This window comes from Micromys minutus (assembly GCF_963924665.1).
Source record: "Micromys minutus genome assembly, chromosome: 24".
Lineage (NCBI taxonomy): Eukaryota > Metazoa > Chordata > Mammalia > Rodentia > Muridae > Micromys > Micromys minutus.
In genome coordinates, this window is record NC_137959.1 from 1,176,294 (window position 1) to 1,192,988 (window position 16,695).

A 16,695-nucleotide genomic window follows, 5' to 3' on the forward strand; every position below is an offset into this window, starting at 1 on the left:
CCTGAAAAACAATTCGCTTAACAGGGGAGATGAGAGATAGATTAAAAGTTTCCTCCGAAGGCCATCCTACGCCAAAACTCGGCCATTTGGAGGAGCAGAAAGTCTGCACGGTCCTTTCCTAACTTCAACAGAAAGATTTTGGGCCCTTGTCTTAACGTCCGTCCAATGGTCCAAAGTCAGTGTTAGTGGGGTCGTCACAGTCTGGCCCATTTCTAGTTCTGACACACACACACACACAAAACACTCACAGATACTACAAAACAGAGAGACAAAGTCAGTCACCGACCTCGAGTCGACCCGAAATACCGAAAAGAGCCAGATGGCTCAGAATTGGCCCTCTGACACAGATCGTCAAGGAGAAAAACTGATCTCCCGACTTTTCCCGTGGGGGTCCACCAGGCGTCCCTGGTCCTCCCCCTGTCCTCCTGGGACGTCTCCCAGGGCGAGCAAACGGTGGACCCTGGACACGTCTATCCCCGTCCAATCCACTCCTCCCTTGGTAGAGCAGACTCGGTTAGAGCATTTGCGAATACCGAACTGCGATCGCACCAGACCTCTGAACAAATAACAAACACAGAATCACAATCTGGACAATCCACAAACACAGAATCACAATCTGGACAATCCACAAACACAGAGTCACAACAGGACAACAAGGAAAGAAAGGAAAAAAAATCCTTACCTCCAAGTAGGTCTAGGGCCCCTGGGTGGTCGCGCAAATCCCGGACAAGCCCCCAAATGAAAGACCTCCGAAGGGAGACCCTCACTCAAATCTCAGGAGAGGCACGCACCCAGCGAGGCACCGAGACCAGACTTGCTGCAATCGCATGACGAAGTTTATTGAAAGTTAAAGAGTGAGATCTCAGGCCAGCATGCTGGGGTCGAGACTCATACACCATGCAGGGGTAGAGGAGTTCGACCCCGGACTGAACTTGTAACAGGCTTATAAAGGCAAAAATCACAAAGGAGGTGGAGGACAGGAGGAATGAGGAAATTCATAAGGGGGAGAATCATACATTTTTTATCAGTACACCCCAGGCACACCTAGGGCGTTGGAACATTCCACAGAGGTCATCCAGACCTTCTGTGGTATTTTGGGAACTCAAATCTCAAGAAAGTGGGATTTCCTGGGTGGGATTTCCTGGGAGCGGCAGAGGAAATCCCTAGGGCAAGGAATCAGTGTCCTTTGACAACCTTTTACTCTTCAACACACAAACACACACACACATATATACAACATACAAGATTATTGCACATATAAGCCTTTACAACAAAACTTTAGGACTTAATGTACTTATTAGAATAAATTATATAATACATGCCAAGTAAAAATTTATATTGATTAGTATTAATTAGTATCCAAACTTAATATATCAATAATACCACTTAATCAAAGTAAACTTGCTTCATATCTCAGTCAGTAAAATACTGAGTTTATGATAATACTTATTAATCGATATAATAAGCAATATTTTATATTGTTCATTAGAGGAAGGTTATAGTCTCAGCAAATTATATGTATAAATGAATGTATATAATTGGTCACATACTATCATTTTATGCCTCTCTGTGGCACAAAGAACTTATATAGTTGACCCAAGGCCACACAGATTATAAATAGCATGTTAGGCATTTGAACTGTAGCTAAAGAGTCTGGATTATATATAGATGGCCATGTTAACCACTGGATTATCTACCATATTTGTTGAGGTTAGACATGAATAATTATTGTCAATTTCAGGAACATAGAGAGACATTGACAAAAATATCCACTGTACCCATCTTATAGAACTTTATCTCAGGCAAATAAAAAGTTGGCACCACAAAGTTCTGGCTAATATGGAACTTGCAGACTAAACACACCAAGTTTCTGGCATAACCTTCTTTTACCTCCTGATATCTTGCTGGAATATGATAGGAGGGTAAACACCCTGGACCACACAGCCAAGCCACTAGGGATGCCAGAAGGAAAATAGCAGTTTCCAGAGCACACAGTAGATAATGGAGTCCTGTGGGTTAATCCTTGATGGTGGGGTTCCAGGCAGCTTCCCCACAGCCCCAGCATTGCAGTTTTGAAAAGTCAAGAAGAGACAGGAGCAAATATGAATAAAGATACACATATTCTGTTTTTATTGTTTATTTTTGTTTTTGTTTTTTTTTTAAGTACTCCCCTGCTTTTATTACTCATTCAACTGATCTGGGCCCCATAGGAGGTGTGAAATCAGGAGGCAATTCTGAGGAAGAGGAACTGAACATGAAATCAATAAGTTCAATGACACCTGACTAAGCTTGGCATCTAAAAGAATTGTATTAGTGATTTTTCTTAAGCAGTGGTCAAATATCCCCAAAGAAAAACTTAAGGAATTGATGCTGGCTCATTGTTTTAAGTGCACACAGTCTGTCATGGTCAGGTGATATTTAATGGTGAGAGTATTTTATAGTGACTGATTACATAACACCACCAGTTAGGATTCACAAAGATCCAACAGGATGCCCAACTACCCTATAACTCTCAAGCTCTACTCTTGGGGCTCTTTATCTGCTCCATATCCAAAACGTTGCATGATCAATAGTGCCACTAATGAGGAATGAAGTGTTCAATTCTGTGAATTCATGGAAAAGAAATTTTACATCTAAACCATAACAAATATGTACAGTGGGAATGCACTGAGGAAAACTCAGGTTCCAGAAAGATTAAAGGCACTGCTGCTCTATAGACCTATTTTCTATTTTTATTTTTGTTTTAATCATTAATTTTATAATTCAGTGATTCATTCATTATCCATACAAGGTACATAGAAAGAAAAAACCCTGAGTTAATAAAGTATATATATAAAAAAATTTCAAGTTCACCCTATTTTCAGAGCCACTATTTGGAGTAGAGGTGAGGCACCAAATAAGAAATGAAGATGTCAGCAGAAGTCAAATCACAGAGGCCACTTTATGACAAATCAGACATGAAATTCAAGCTCAAAAACAATGAGCTTTATTAGGCAAGCTCTTCATTGGAGAGCTATATCCTAGACCACAGGGAGATTTTAAAACAAGAACCAAAATCAGATTTTTGTTTTTAAGAAGGAACCTGGTAGTCTTACCTCAAGTTCTTTTTAAAGATCAATTCATATTATACCAAGAGTAAAAGAAAGTTTGGACACAAGGATTGGGAAGCAGAACAGCAGCTTCCTATGGTCTGTACTGTGGTTCTGTCTTTAACCTCTGTGATTCAGGCTTCCCACTAATAATAAGATAAAACTGTTCTGTCTCAGAGGTCATTATGAAGGTGAAATAACCTAATCTGTACAAGTGCTCAAAATAACGGCTGTAACATAAAACCTGCCTTCATTCCAGATGCACAACTTCTCTTCAGGAATATGTTCTTTTCAGCATCGTTCCCAAGCTACTGGCCTACTTGCTTTCTTTCTTTATAGCAATGGTGATCACAGTGGTCTCTCTATCACAGACCTTTATTTTTCCAAGGTTTTAGAAATGACTTACACAATACAAAACGAACTAGAGACAAATGGATTTTCAAGTGTATTTTTTTTCAGAACAATTGAAAGTACAAGTTTAAATTTTGAGATTTGCAACTAGTCTCAGTAAAAAGCAAAAGTACCTCAGAATTTTATAACAGAATCTGTAAAACTGGACAAAAGAGGTATTATGGGAACAATTGACCTCATTGCTACATCTTAGGGCTGGGTAAAATTTCAGGACCGAGAGCGGAGCCTGGGCCTTCTGCCACCCGGAACTACGGCTCTTAGAGGCTGAGCAACTGGAGAGTGGGAGACCTAGGCCGCAGGGGAGCAGAGAGATCTCTGCGGAGTGCACACGGAAAGTGCACACCCTGCCCTGCCTCGCCCGATCCAGCAACTGGAAACAGAAAATTAGAACTTATGTTCCCACCCGGAGGCGACTTCAGGACACAGAGCAGAGCCTGGGCCATCTGCCACCCGGAAAGGCGGCTCTTAGAGGCTGAGCAACTGGTGGGTGGGAGACTAGGGCTCCCAGGGAGCAGAGAGATCTCTGCGGAGTGCACATGGAAAGTGCACCCCCTCCCTTGCTCTGCCCTGCCTTGCATGATCCAGTGACTGGGAACAGAAAATTAGAACTTCTGTTTCCACCCGGAGTCGACATCAGGACACAGAGCAGAGCCCGGCCCATCTGCTACCCAGAAGGGCAGCTCGTAAAGGCTGAACAACTGCAACCAGAAACAGAACGTTGGAACTTCTGCTCACACCCAACGACTCTGAGGCATAAAATAGGGCTTGACCAATCTGACACCTCAACCAGTGGAGAACCAGGAATACAGACCAGATACAAGGGAAAGGTAAGAACATATCACTGACAACAAAATGGCAAGAGGAAAGAGAAAGAGTATATCCCAAGGGAACCAAGACAATCTAGCAACACCAGAGCCCAGCTCTCCCATAACAACAAACATCGGAACTCCAAACACTCCAGAAAAAGAAGACACAGACCTGAAATCATGCCTCAAGACGCTGATAGAGTTAATTAAACAAGAAAGAAAGGAAAAACAAAAAGATTCAGAAGCTTTTAAAGAAGAAACAAGAAAAACACTCAAAAACTCAAAGAACGAGAGGAAAACAGAACCAAAGAAATAAAGGAATAAAAGAGGGAAATTAAACAGAGATTGACACAATAAAGAAAACACTAAAAGAGATAACCCTAGACTCAGAACACCAAAAAAAGAAATAGGAGTCACAGAAGCAAGCATTTCCAATAGATTACAAGAGATCGAAGAGAGAATCTCGGGGCCAGAAGACAACATTGGAAACATAGACAAAACAGCCAGAGAAGATGCAAAAAACAAAAAGCTCCTAACCCAAAATGTCCAGGAAATCCAAGACACAATGAGAAGACTGAACCTAAGGATAATAGGAATAGAAGAGGGAGAAGAGTATCAACTAAGGGGCACAGTAAATATCTTCAACAAAATCATAGAAGAAAACATCCCTACCCTCAAGAATGAGATGACCACGAGCATAAAAGAAGCCTTCAGAACTCCAAATAGGTTGGACTAGAAAAGAAATACCTCCTGAAACATAATAGTAAAAACATCAAGTGCCCAAAGTAAAGAAAGAATAGTAAAAGCAGTAAGGGAAAAAGGTCAGGTAACATATAAATGCAGGCCAATCAGAATCACACCCAATTTTTCAACAGAGACTATGAAACATAGAAGAGCCTGGACAGACATCATGCACTCCTTAAGAGAGCACAAGTGCCAGCCCAAGCTGCTATACCCAGCAAAACTATCAATCACCATCGATGGAGAGACGAAGATATTTCAAGACAAATCAAAATTCACACAATATCTGACCACAAACCCAGCACTACAACGAATTATAGGTGGAAAACCCAATACAATGAGGAAAAATACAGCCTAGTAAGAACAAGAAAACTCCTAAACAAGAAAACTAAAAGAAGAAAAAAACACAGACACAACTCAACCCACAAAAGCAATAATGGCAGGAAACAAAAACAACTATTCCTTGATATCTATTAAAATAAATGTTCTCAACTCCCCAATAAAGAGACATAGACTATCAGACTGGATACATAAACAAAATCCAGCCTTTTGCTGCATACAGGAAAATCATCTCAGAGACATAGACAGACACTATCTCAGAGTAAAAGGGTGGGAAAAAAACTTCCAAGCAAACAGCTCCAAGAAGCAAGCTGGAGTGGCTATTCTAATATCAAATAAAGTAAATTTCCAACCAAAAGTTATCAAAAAACATAAGGAAGGACACTTTTTACTCATTACCGAAGAAATGTGTCAGGAGGAACTCTCAATTCTTAACATATATGCTTCAAATAAATAATCACCCACATTCATAACAGAAACCCTACTAAAGCTCAAAAAATACATTTCACCCAACACAATAATAGTGGGAGACTTTAATACCCCACTCTCACCAATGGACAGATCAGGGAAACAGAAACTGAACAAGAACACTGCAAAACTAGCAGAGACTTTGAAACAACTACAATTAATAGATATATACAGAACATACTATCACAAAGTAAAGGAGTACACCTACTTCTCACCACCCCATTTCGAGCACCTTCTCGAAAATTGACCACAAAATTGGACACAGAAAGAGCCTCCATCGATATAAGAAGATTGAAATACTCCCATGCATCCTCTCAGATCACCATGGTTTACGGCTAGTCTTTAACAACAACAAAGACAACAAAAAGCCCACATACACATGGAAACTAAACAATGCTCTGTTAAAGGATAGCAGGGTCAAAGAAGAAATAAAGAAAGAAATTAAGGATTTTCTAGAATTCAAGGAAAACGAAAACACAACATACCCAAACTTATGGGATGCAATGAAAGCAGTATTGAGAGGAAAACTCATAGCACTAAGTGCTTCCAAAAAGAAACTGGAGAGAGCTTACATCAGCAACCTGACAGCACAGCTAAAAGCCCTAAAACAAAAAGAAGCAGATATACCCAAAAAGAGTAGACGGCAAGAAATAATCAAAATTAGAGCAGAAATAGACCAAACAGAAACAAAAAGAACGACTGAAAAAATCAACAAAATTAAGAGTTGGTTCTTTGAGAAAATCAACAAGATTGATATACCCCTAGCCAGACTAACTAGAGGGCAAAGAGAGTATCCAAATTGACAAAATCAGAAAAGAAAGTGGGGACATAACAACTGAAAATGAGGAAATTCAAGAAATCATCAGATCCTACTACAAAAACTTATACTGCACAAAATTGGAAAATCTGGAGGAAATGGACGAATTCCTAGACAGATACAAGGTCTCAAAGTTAAACCAAGACCAAGTAAACCATCTAAATAACCCTATAACACCTAAAGAAATAGAAGAAGTCATCAACAGCCTCCCAACCAAAAAATGCCCAGGTCCAGACGGGTTCAGTGCAGAATTTTATCAGACTTTTATTGAGGATATAACACCAATACTTGCCAAACTATTCCAAAAGATAGAATCAGATGGAATATTACCCAACTCATTTTTTGAGTCTACAATAACCCTCGTACCTAACCACATAAAGACCCTACAAGGAACGAGAACTTCAGACCAATCTCACTTATGAACATCGATGCAAAAATACTCAACAAAATCCTTGCAAACAGAATCCAAGAACACATCAAAAGGATCATTCATCATGACCAAGTAGGCTTCATCCCTGGGATGCAGGGATGGTTTAACATAAGGAAATCCATCAATTTAATCCACCATATTAACAAACTCAAAGACCAAAATCACATGGTCATCTCACTAGACGCTGAGAAAGAATTCGACAAAATCCAACACCACTTCATGGTAAAAGTCCTGGAAAGAACAGGAATCCAAGGCCCATACTTAAACATAATAAAAGCAATATACAGCAAACCAACAGCCAACATCAAACTTAGTGGCGAGAAACTTGAAGCAATCCCACTAAAATCAGGGACTCGACAAGGCTCTGTCCACTCTCCCCCTACCTATTCAACATAGTACTGGAAGTCCTGGCTGGAGCAATTAGACAGCAAAAGGAGATCAAGGGGATACAAATCGTAAAGGAAGAGATAAAAACATCACTCTTTGCTGATGACATGATAGTGTACATAAGTGACTCCAAAAATTCCACCAGAGAACTCACACAGCTGATAAACAAGATCAGCAAAGTGGCTGGATACAAAATTAACTCAAACAAATCAGTAGCCTTCCTGTACTCAAAGGACAAACATGTGGAGAAAGAAATTAGGGAAAACGTACCCTTCACAATCGTTACAAAAACTATGAAATACCTTGGTGTGACTCTAACTAAGCAAGTGAAGGACCTGTATGACAAGAACTTCAAAACTCTAAAGAAAGAAATTGAGGAGGATCTCAGAAAATGGAAAGATCCCCCATGCTCATGGATTGGAAAAATCAACATCTTAAAAATGGCCATCCTACCAAAAACAATCTACAGATTCAATGCAATCCCCATCAAAATTCCAACCCAGTTCTTCATGGAATTGGAAAGATCAATGTGCAATTTCATATGGAATAACAAAAGACCTAGAATAGCGAAATCCATCCTCAACAACAAGAAAACATCTGCAGGAATCACTATCCCTGACCTCAAGCTATATTACAAGGCAATTGTGATGAAAACTGCATGGTACTGGTACACAAATAGGCATGTGGATCAATGGAATAGAATAGAAGATCCAGAATTGAGCCCTCATGTATATTGTCACCTGATTTTTGACAAAGGAGCAGTAAACATTCAATGGAAAAAGGAGAAGCCTATTCGACAAATGGTGCTGGTCCAACTGGCACTCAGCATGCAAAAGAATGAAAATAGACCTGTTCTTATCTCCTTGTACAAAGCTCAAGTGTAAGTGGATCAAAGATCTCCACATTAAACCACATACACTGAAACTATTAGATGAGAAAGTAGGGAAAACCTTAGAACACATAGGTACAGGAGAAAATTTCCTGAACAAAACACCAATGGCTCAAGCTCTAAGATCAAAGATTAACAAATGGGACTTAATGAGATTGCAAAGTTTCTGTAAGGCTAAAGACATTGTCAAGAAACCAAAACGGCAACCAACAGAATCGGAAAAGATCTTTACCAACCCCACATCAGATAGAGGCCTACTATCCAAGGTGTACAAAGAACTCAAAAAGCTAGACACCAGAGAATCAAATAACCCTATTAAAAAATGGGGTACAGAGCTAAACAAAACATTTACAGTTGAGGAACACGGAATGGCCGAGAAACACCTGAGGAAGTGCTCGACATCCTTAGCCATCAGGGAAATGCAAATCAAAACAACCCTGAAATTCCACCTTACACCAGTCAGATTGGCCAAGATCCAAAACTCAGATGACAGCAGATGCTGGTGAGGCTGTGGAGAAAGAGGAACACTTCTCCACTGTTGGTGTGGTTGCAAGCTAATACAACCACTCTGGAAATGTCTGGCGATACCTCAGAAAATTGGATATAGTACTACCTGAAGAACCAGCTATTCCACTTCTGGGCATATACCCCAGAGACACTTTAACACACAACAAAGATATATTCACCACAATGTTCATATCTGCTCTATTTATAATAGCCAGAAGCTGGAAGGAACCCAGATGTCCTTCAGAAGATGAATGAATACAAAAATTGTGGTACATATACACAATGGAATACTACTCAGCCACCAGAAACAATGACTTAACCAAATTCTTAAGAAAATGGCTGCATGTAGAGAATATCATCCTGAGTTAGATAACCCAGTCACAAAAGAACAGACATAATATGCAGTCACTGATAGTGGGATGCTAACCCCAGAGGCTTGCACTCCCCCAGAAACAACTCACAGACTGTATGAAGTCCAAGAAATAAAGAAAACAAAAAAAATGTACATATATTTACAAAACAAGAAGACTTTGACTATTTCCATGTTGAGTTTTTTTTTTTTTTTTGCATGTACTCTACGCTTATTGTAACTATTAGGTTTTCAATGAATACTGTCAAGCCCTTGAAAAAAATCAAGTACTGACTAAAAAAATATATTCACATGGTTTTATGTAAAAATTATTTCAATGTATGAAAAACAGTACTGACAAAAATGTATAATTTTAAGCAAAAAATGTTTAAAATTTGTACATTTATCTTTGTTTTGTAAAATAAAGTCATTAAAAAAAAGAATAAACCAAAAAAAAAATTTCAGGACCTATACTACCTTACAGGTTAAAGATCAAGCTCACAGTGATTCATTTATAGTTAGAGTCAAAAGAATAGCCAGGCTCTGCTTCTTAATGCCTATCATTAAATGGTTTAGAGGTCCCATGCTCCTTTTTTCTTTCCTTTTTCAGAATGTAAAAAAAAAAAAAAAAAAAAAAAAAAAAAAAAAAAAAAAAAAAAAAAAAAAAACTCAATACTGGAAAATACTTGAACTGAAACTAAATCCTAGAGGATGAGTTATAAAATCACCTCTTGTAAGTTCTAACCTAACTTATCCCTAAAGTACTTGATGTCTGGAGGACAATCAAGGGGCAAAAACCATGGGCCCAGTTCTGTGTGTTCTTAAAGTCTAAAAGTAGTTCCACAGATTTGTTTTTTTTAAAAACAAATATATTACTTGATATTTTATCCTGAGAACAACACTGATCCATGATTTGTGATATATCTTAGAGATGTGAAGAGAACACAATAAGTACATAATGAAAAGTTGTGTAGTAGTCTAGTGATCTGCCTTGAAAATCACAAATTACAGCTCTGCTTTTGTGTGTTATTGGCACTTTCATCCTGTCATATTTAAATGGTGAGCACATGAATGCTGTTTTCTAAGATGCCAATGTGTTACAGTTATGACTCTAATGTCCCTCATTGTGATCCGTGTCTTTTAATTTCTTTTACCTGCTCTCAGCCAAAGTCTGACTTCATATCATTCATTGGTACTAAAAAAACCTGTGTGATGGTAAGTTAAATATTTATAAACTTGGTACTTACTATCTAAGTTTTGGTAACACATATGCATGTTCCCCCCAATTAAATTCCCTATGGATTCTTTTTGATAAACTCATAGCCCCCAAGCTCTACAACTTAAAAACAAAAGTTTCTACTCTCCATGGCAGGCTATACAGGTTGATCATTGTAGCTGTGTTTTGTTTGGTTGTTTGTTTGATGTTTTGTTATTGTTATTTCTGTAGAAGGCTTTGTTTATGAGCCGTGGGGTATTGCCTTGTAAGAAAATGGACGTTGTCTTCTGAATTCTGGTAGTTCTGATTCATTGACCCTATGCCATATTCCAGTCAATAATGTGGATTCTGCAGTGTTGCTCATTCACCAAAACTAGAGCATGGTGAGAGATAACACGTGTACATATTTCCCAGAAGGAACTACAGCTGCAGATCAACATACTTTCAATCACAGACCAGCTAACCCTCTACAGTCTACCCAGCCAGTGGGTCAAGTGGCCATAACACTAGCCTTACATTCTTACAATTCTTTCCATCACATTTGGGCTCCCACCAGATAGCTATCATTAGCTCTTTCTAGAAGCTTTTCAAGTCAAAGTTATTAATGACTGCACATTGCTAAAAACATGATCATTGCTCACTTTATGTAACACATTTTGCATTAGCATGTCATACATTTCACTTTTCACTTGGGTCTAGGAGAAGAAAATTGTTTTTTTTTTTTTTTTTTGGTTTATTGTTTTTTTTTTTTTTTTTTTTTTTTTTTTTTTTTTTTTTTTTTTTTTTTTTTTTTTAACCTACTGTCTTGATTGGTATATCTGGTTCCAATCTTTTAATACTTCCTAGATTCCTCAGGTCTCTAAGCTCTAGAAAACATACATATAGCTTTGAATACTGTCATAGTCAAGGTTTCTATCCTTGTACAAAACATCATGACCAAGAAGCAAGTTGGGGAGAAATGGGTTTATTCAGCTTACACTTTCACATTGCTGTTTATCACAAAGGAAGTCAAGACTAGAACTCAAGCAGGTCAGAAAGTAGGAGCTGATGCAAAGGACATGTTGCTAACTGGCTTGCTTTCCCAGCCTTGCTAAGCTTGTTTTCTAATATAACCCAAGAATACCAGCCGAGGGACAGAACCACCCACAATTGACTGGATCCTCCCCCCCTTGATCCAGCTTTACAGCTGGATCTCAGGAAAGCATTTTCTCAACTGAGGCTCCTTTCTCTGTGATAACTCCAGCTTGTGTCATATTGACACAAAACCAGACAGTATAAAAACCATCTATAGGTTGAGAACCCTCAAATATCTAGTTCCAACCCAGAGCTCTTTTTACAACCCAGACTTAACCCTACTGCCATCTGACAACAGAAATTCAGCAGGGATATTGAATTTAGTAATACAATAATTTATTCATAGTCCTACTTCTGTATTCCATATTTTTGTATGATTCCTTAACAATTGTTTCAGCCAGAAACCTTAGCATTAACAATGAGTTACCTAACTGTTTTAGAGACAGCATTTAGTCCAATCTAACCCAAATAAGTTGGTAATCTGACAACTTGTTACCATCTATCCCTATTAGCATTTGCTAAAGACTCCAGATCAGTTTCTCAGCTTCCATTCTATTCTTACAGGGTTCCTACTCTACCCAAAATACTTACAACATACTTGTTAGTTCTGGGCACTCACCTGACTACTTGTTCTTTACTTTCCCATAATCATCGGTCGGGGATTAAGAAGATAGTTTAGTAAGTAACTGTGGGGCATCTGGAGGGTTGTGAAGAATACCTTGATTCTCAGTTGAGATAAGTGAAGCCCTGGAGGACCCTAAGGAGTGGTAGAATGTTTACTAGTCTCCTGAGAAATCAGGCCCCTTCACGAAGTCATAAGCACTGTACAGCCCCCTCCCACCCCAACCCTGTATTGTGAATGTCAGCAGAAGAAGTTGTGACATAAACCACAGCCAGATGAGCCACACCCCAAGTTCCTCCTCTGCAGGTAAAATAGGATCAGTCACTCCCCAAGACCCTCCTCCACAGGTGAGGATGTGACCACACTCAGGACAAAAGCAGGACCAGCCCCAAATATGTAGACAAGGTATTCCCCAAGTCCATAGGCCAAGACAGAGTATAACTGTATATATATATTGTTCAAAAGTGAAGGTGTGTAAGAATCATTCCGTTGTCTGAGAGCTTATGTCATAAGAGCTGTTAACATTGCCATCTGGAAGGAGATTTCCTTTCTCAAAGCTTCTTGCACCCTGATCCAAAGCCTCAAGCTGGTTCTGTTCAGCCTAGCCCAGCATCTTGAGGCCACGGAGAAAATGGCGACAGACTGAACCCAGCACCAGAAGCAGTTGAACCAGTTTCTTGTTTCCATGCCTGAGGTTTCCCCTTTTTGCCTGAACCCACTAGCCTACCCAGACCCAGCAGCAAAGGCAACAAAGGCCACCCCCATTCCTGACTAAAGATCTCTGTCTGCATTACAGCACCCAGCCCAGCTCAAAGTCCTAAAGGTAACATGCTTGTTATACAAGCATTCAGAGATGTTTGGTTTTCAGCACCCATGTAAAAAGGCTGTGTTTATTGGGGCAGCAGATATAGGAAGATCTCTCATGCTCCCTGGACAGCCAATCTGGATGAAATGGCAAGTGCCAGGTTCAGAGAGAGACTCCATTGGGGGAATAAAAATTAGGAAAGTAGACAGAATCTCTGGGACAGAAGATACCATAGAAAACATTGAAAGATCGGTCAGAAAAAATGCAAACATTTAAAAAAAAAAAAAAAAAGCCTAACCCAAAACATCCAAGAAATCCAGGACACAATGAGAAGACCATACCTAAGGATAATAGGTATAAAAATTATACAATATATGGCCACAAATGCAGCCATACAAAGAATAATAGATGAAAAATTATAATACAAAAAGGGAAATTGCACCCTAGAAAAAGCAAGAAAATTAGCTTCCTGCAACAAACCCAAAAGAAGAAAAGCATACAAACATAATTCTACCTCTAAAAACAAAAATAAGAGGAAACAACAATTACTATTCCTTGATATCTCTTAACATCAACGGACTCCATTCCCCAATAAAAAGATATCAATTATTGGAGTGGATATGTAAACCAGATCCAGTTTTTTTTTTTTTTTTTTTTTTTTTTTTTTTTTTTGCTACATACAGGAATCTCATCACAGTGACAAAGACAAACACGACCTCAGAGTAAAAGGCTGGGAATATACTTTGCAAGCAAATGGCCCCAAGAAACAAACTGGAGTAGCCATTCAAATATTAAATAAAATATATTTTCAACCAAAAGTTATCCAAAAAAGATAAGAAAGGACAGCTTTTATTCATCAAACGAAAAAAAATCTATTGTACCACACACAATAATAGTGGAAGACCTTAACACCTAAAACAAAAGAATATATCTTCTTCTTAGCACCTCATGGTACTGTCTCAAAAATTTACCAAATCATCGGTCACAAAACTGGCCTCAACAGATAAAGGAGGATCAAAGTCGTCCCATGCATCCTATCAGATCACCATAGACAAAGGCTGCTCTTGAATAGCAAAAATAACAGCAAAAAGCCATGATACACATGGAAAGAGAACAATGTTCTATTCAATGATAACTTTGTGAAAAAAGAAACAAAGAAAGAATTTAAGGATTTTTTTTAGAATTAAAGAAATAATGAACAACATGCCCAAACTTATGAGATGCAATGAAAACAGTACAAAAACACAACTCATAGCTCTGAGTGCCCCCAAAAGTAAAGTGGAGAAATCTTACACTAGCAGCTTGATAATATACCTGAAAGATCTAGAACAAAAAGAAGCGGATTTACCCAAGAGACATAGATAACAGGAGATAATCAAACTCAGAGCTGATATCAACCAAGTAGAAACAAAAAGAACTATATAAAGAATCAACAAAACCAGGAACTGGTTCTCTGAAAAAAATCACCAATATTGAGAAACCCTTAGAAATTCTAATTAGAGGACACAGAGAGAGTAACCAAATTAACAAATTCAGAAATGAAAGGGAGACATACAACAGAAACTGAGAAAATTCAAGAAATCATCAGATCCTACTACAAAAGGCTATACTCAAAAGAACTGGAAAAATCTAGAAAAAGATATGGACAAATTTCTAGACATTTACTAGGTACCAAAGTTAAATTGGGACATCTAAAATGTCCTATAACACCTAGAACAGTAGAAGCAGTCATCAAAACCTTCCCAGGCACAAAAAGTCCAGGACTAGATAGGTTCAGTGTACAATTCTATCAGACTTTTATAGAAGACTTAATATCAATACTCTCCAAATTATTCCACTAAATAGAAAGAGAAGAAACACTACCCAACTCATTTTTTAAAACCAAAATTACACTCATACCTAATAAAACACAAAGACCCTACAAAGAAAGAGAATGTCATACCTATTTTCCTCATGAATATTGATGCAAGAATATTCAACAAAATTAAAAAAAAAACTGATTCTAAGTAAACACCAAAAGGATCATACACCATGATCAAGTAGAATTCATCCCTGGGATGCAAGGATGGATCAATATATAGAAATCCATCAATGTAATCTACTATGTAAACCAACTCAAAGAAAAAAAATAACACATGATCATCTCATTAAATGCTTCAAAAGCATATGACAAAATTCAACACCTCTTCATGAGAAAAGTCTTGGAAAGATCAGAAATTCAAGGCACATATCTAAAATTGTAAATGGTGAGAAACTTGAAGGAATCCCACTAAAATCAAGGACTAGAAAAGGCTGCCCACTCTCCCAATACTTACTCAACATAGTACCAAAAGTCCTGGCCAGAGCAGTTCAAAAGCAAAAGGAAGTCAAAGGGATACAAATAAAAAAGGAAGAGGTGAAAATATCACTACTTGCAGATAATATGATAGTATACTTAAGTGACTCCCAAAATTCCAACAGGAACTCTTACAGCAGATAAACAGCTTCAGCGAAACTATGGGATATAAAATCAATTCACATAAATTAGAGGCCTTCCTTTACTCAAATTATAAACAGGCTGTGGGACCCTAAACAAGCAAGTGAACAATCTATATGACAAAAACATCAAGACTCTAAAGAAGGAAACTGAAGAAGATCTCAGAAAATAGAATGATCTCTCATGCTCATGGATTGAATGGATTAACATAGTAAAAATGGCCATCTTGCCAAAAGCAATCTACAGATTCAATGCAATCCCCATCAAAATTTAAATTCAATTCTTTCAAGATTTAGAAAGAGCAATTTCCAAATTCATTTGGAATAATAATAATAAAAAAACCCAGGATAGTGAAAACTATTCTCAACAATAAAAGAACATCCAGGATAATCACCATCCCTGACCTCAAGCTGTATTACAGAGCAATTGTGATAAGAAAAAGAAATGCATAGTATTGGTACAGGAAAGGAAAGACCAGTGGAACAGAATTGAAGACACAGAAATGACACCTGTGGTCACTTGATCTTTCACAAAAGAGCTAAAAACATTCATTCAATGGAAAAATGACAGCCTCTTCAACAAACGGCACTGCATCAAGTGGCAGTCAACATGCCAAAGAATGCAAATATATCCATTTTTGTCTCTTTGTACAAATTCAAGTACAAGTGGCTCAATGACCTGTACCTGAAACATGTTCACCTAAACTATTAGCAGAGAAAGTGAGGAACATATTAGAATACACAGGCATAGCAGAATTTTTTCTGAACAGAATACCAATGGCTTATTCTTTAAGATCAAATGGGACCTCATGTAATTGCAAATGTCCTCTAGGGTAAAGGACACTGTCAAGGAGACAAAATGTCAACTAACAGAATGGGAAAGGATATTTACCAATTCTCCATCTGATAGAGGGATAATATCCAACATATACAAATAAATTAAGAAATTAGACTCCAGAGAGTCAAATAATCTTAGTTTTAAAATGGGGTACAGAGTTAAACAAAGAATTCTCAACTGAAGAATACTGAGTGGCCAAGTAGCACCTAAAGAAATGTCTAACATCCTTAGTCATCATAAAAATGCAAATCAAACCAACCATAAGATTCTATCTCATACTTTCTAAGATCAAAAACCCTGCGACAGCAGATGCTAGTGAGTATGTGGAGAAAAAGGAACACTTCTCCATTGTGTGTGGGATTGCAAGCTGGTACAAGCACTCTGGAAATTAGTCTGGTAATTTCTTAGATAATTGGACATAGTACTACCTGA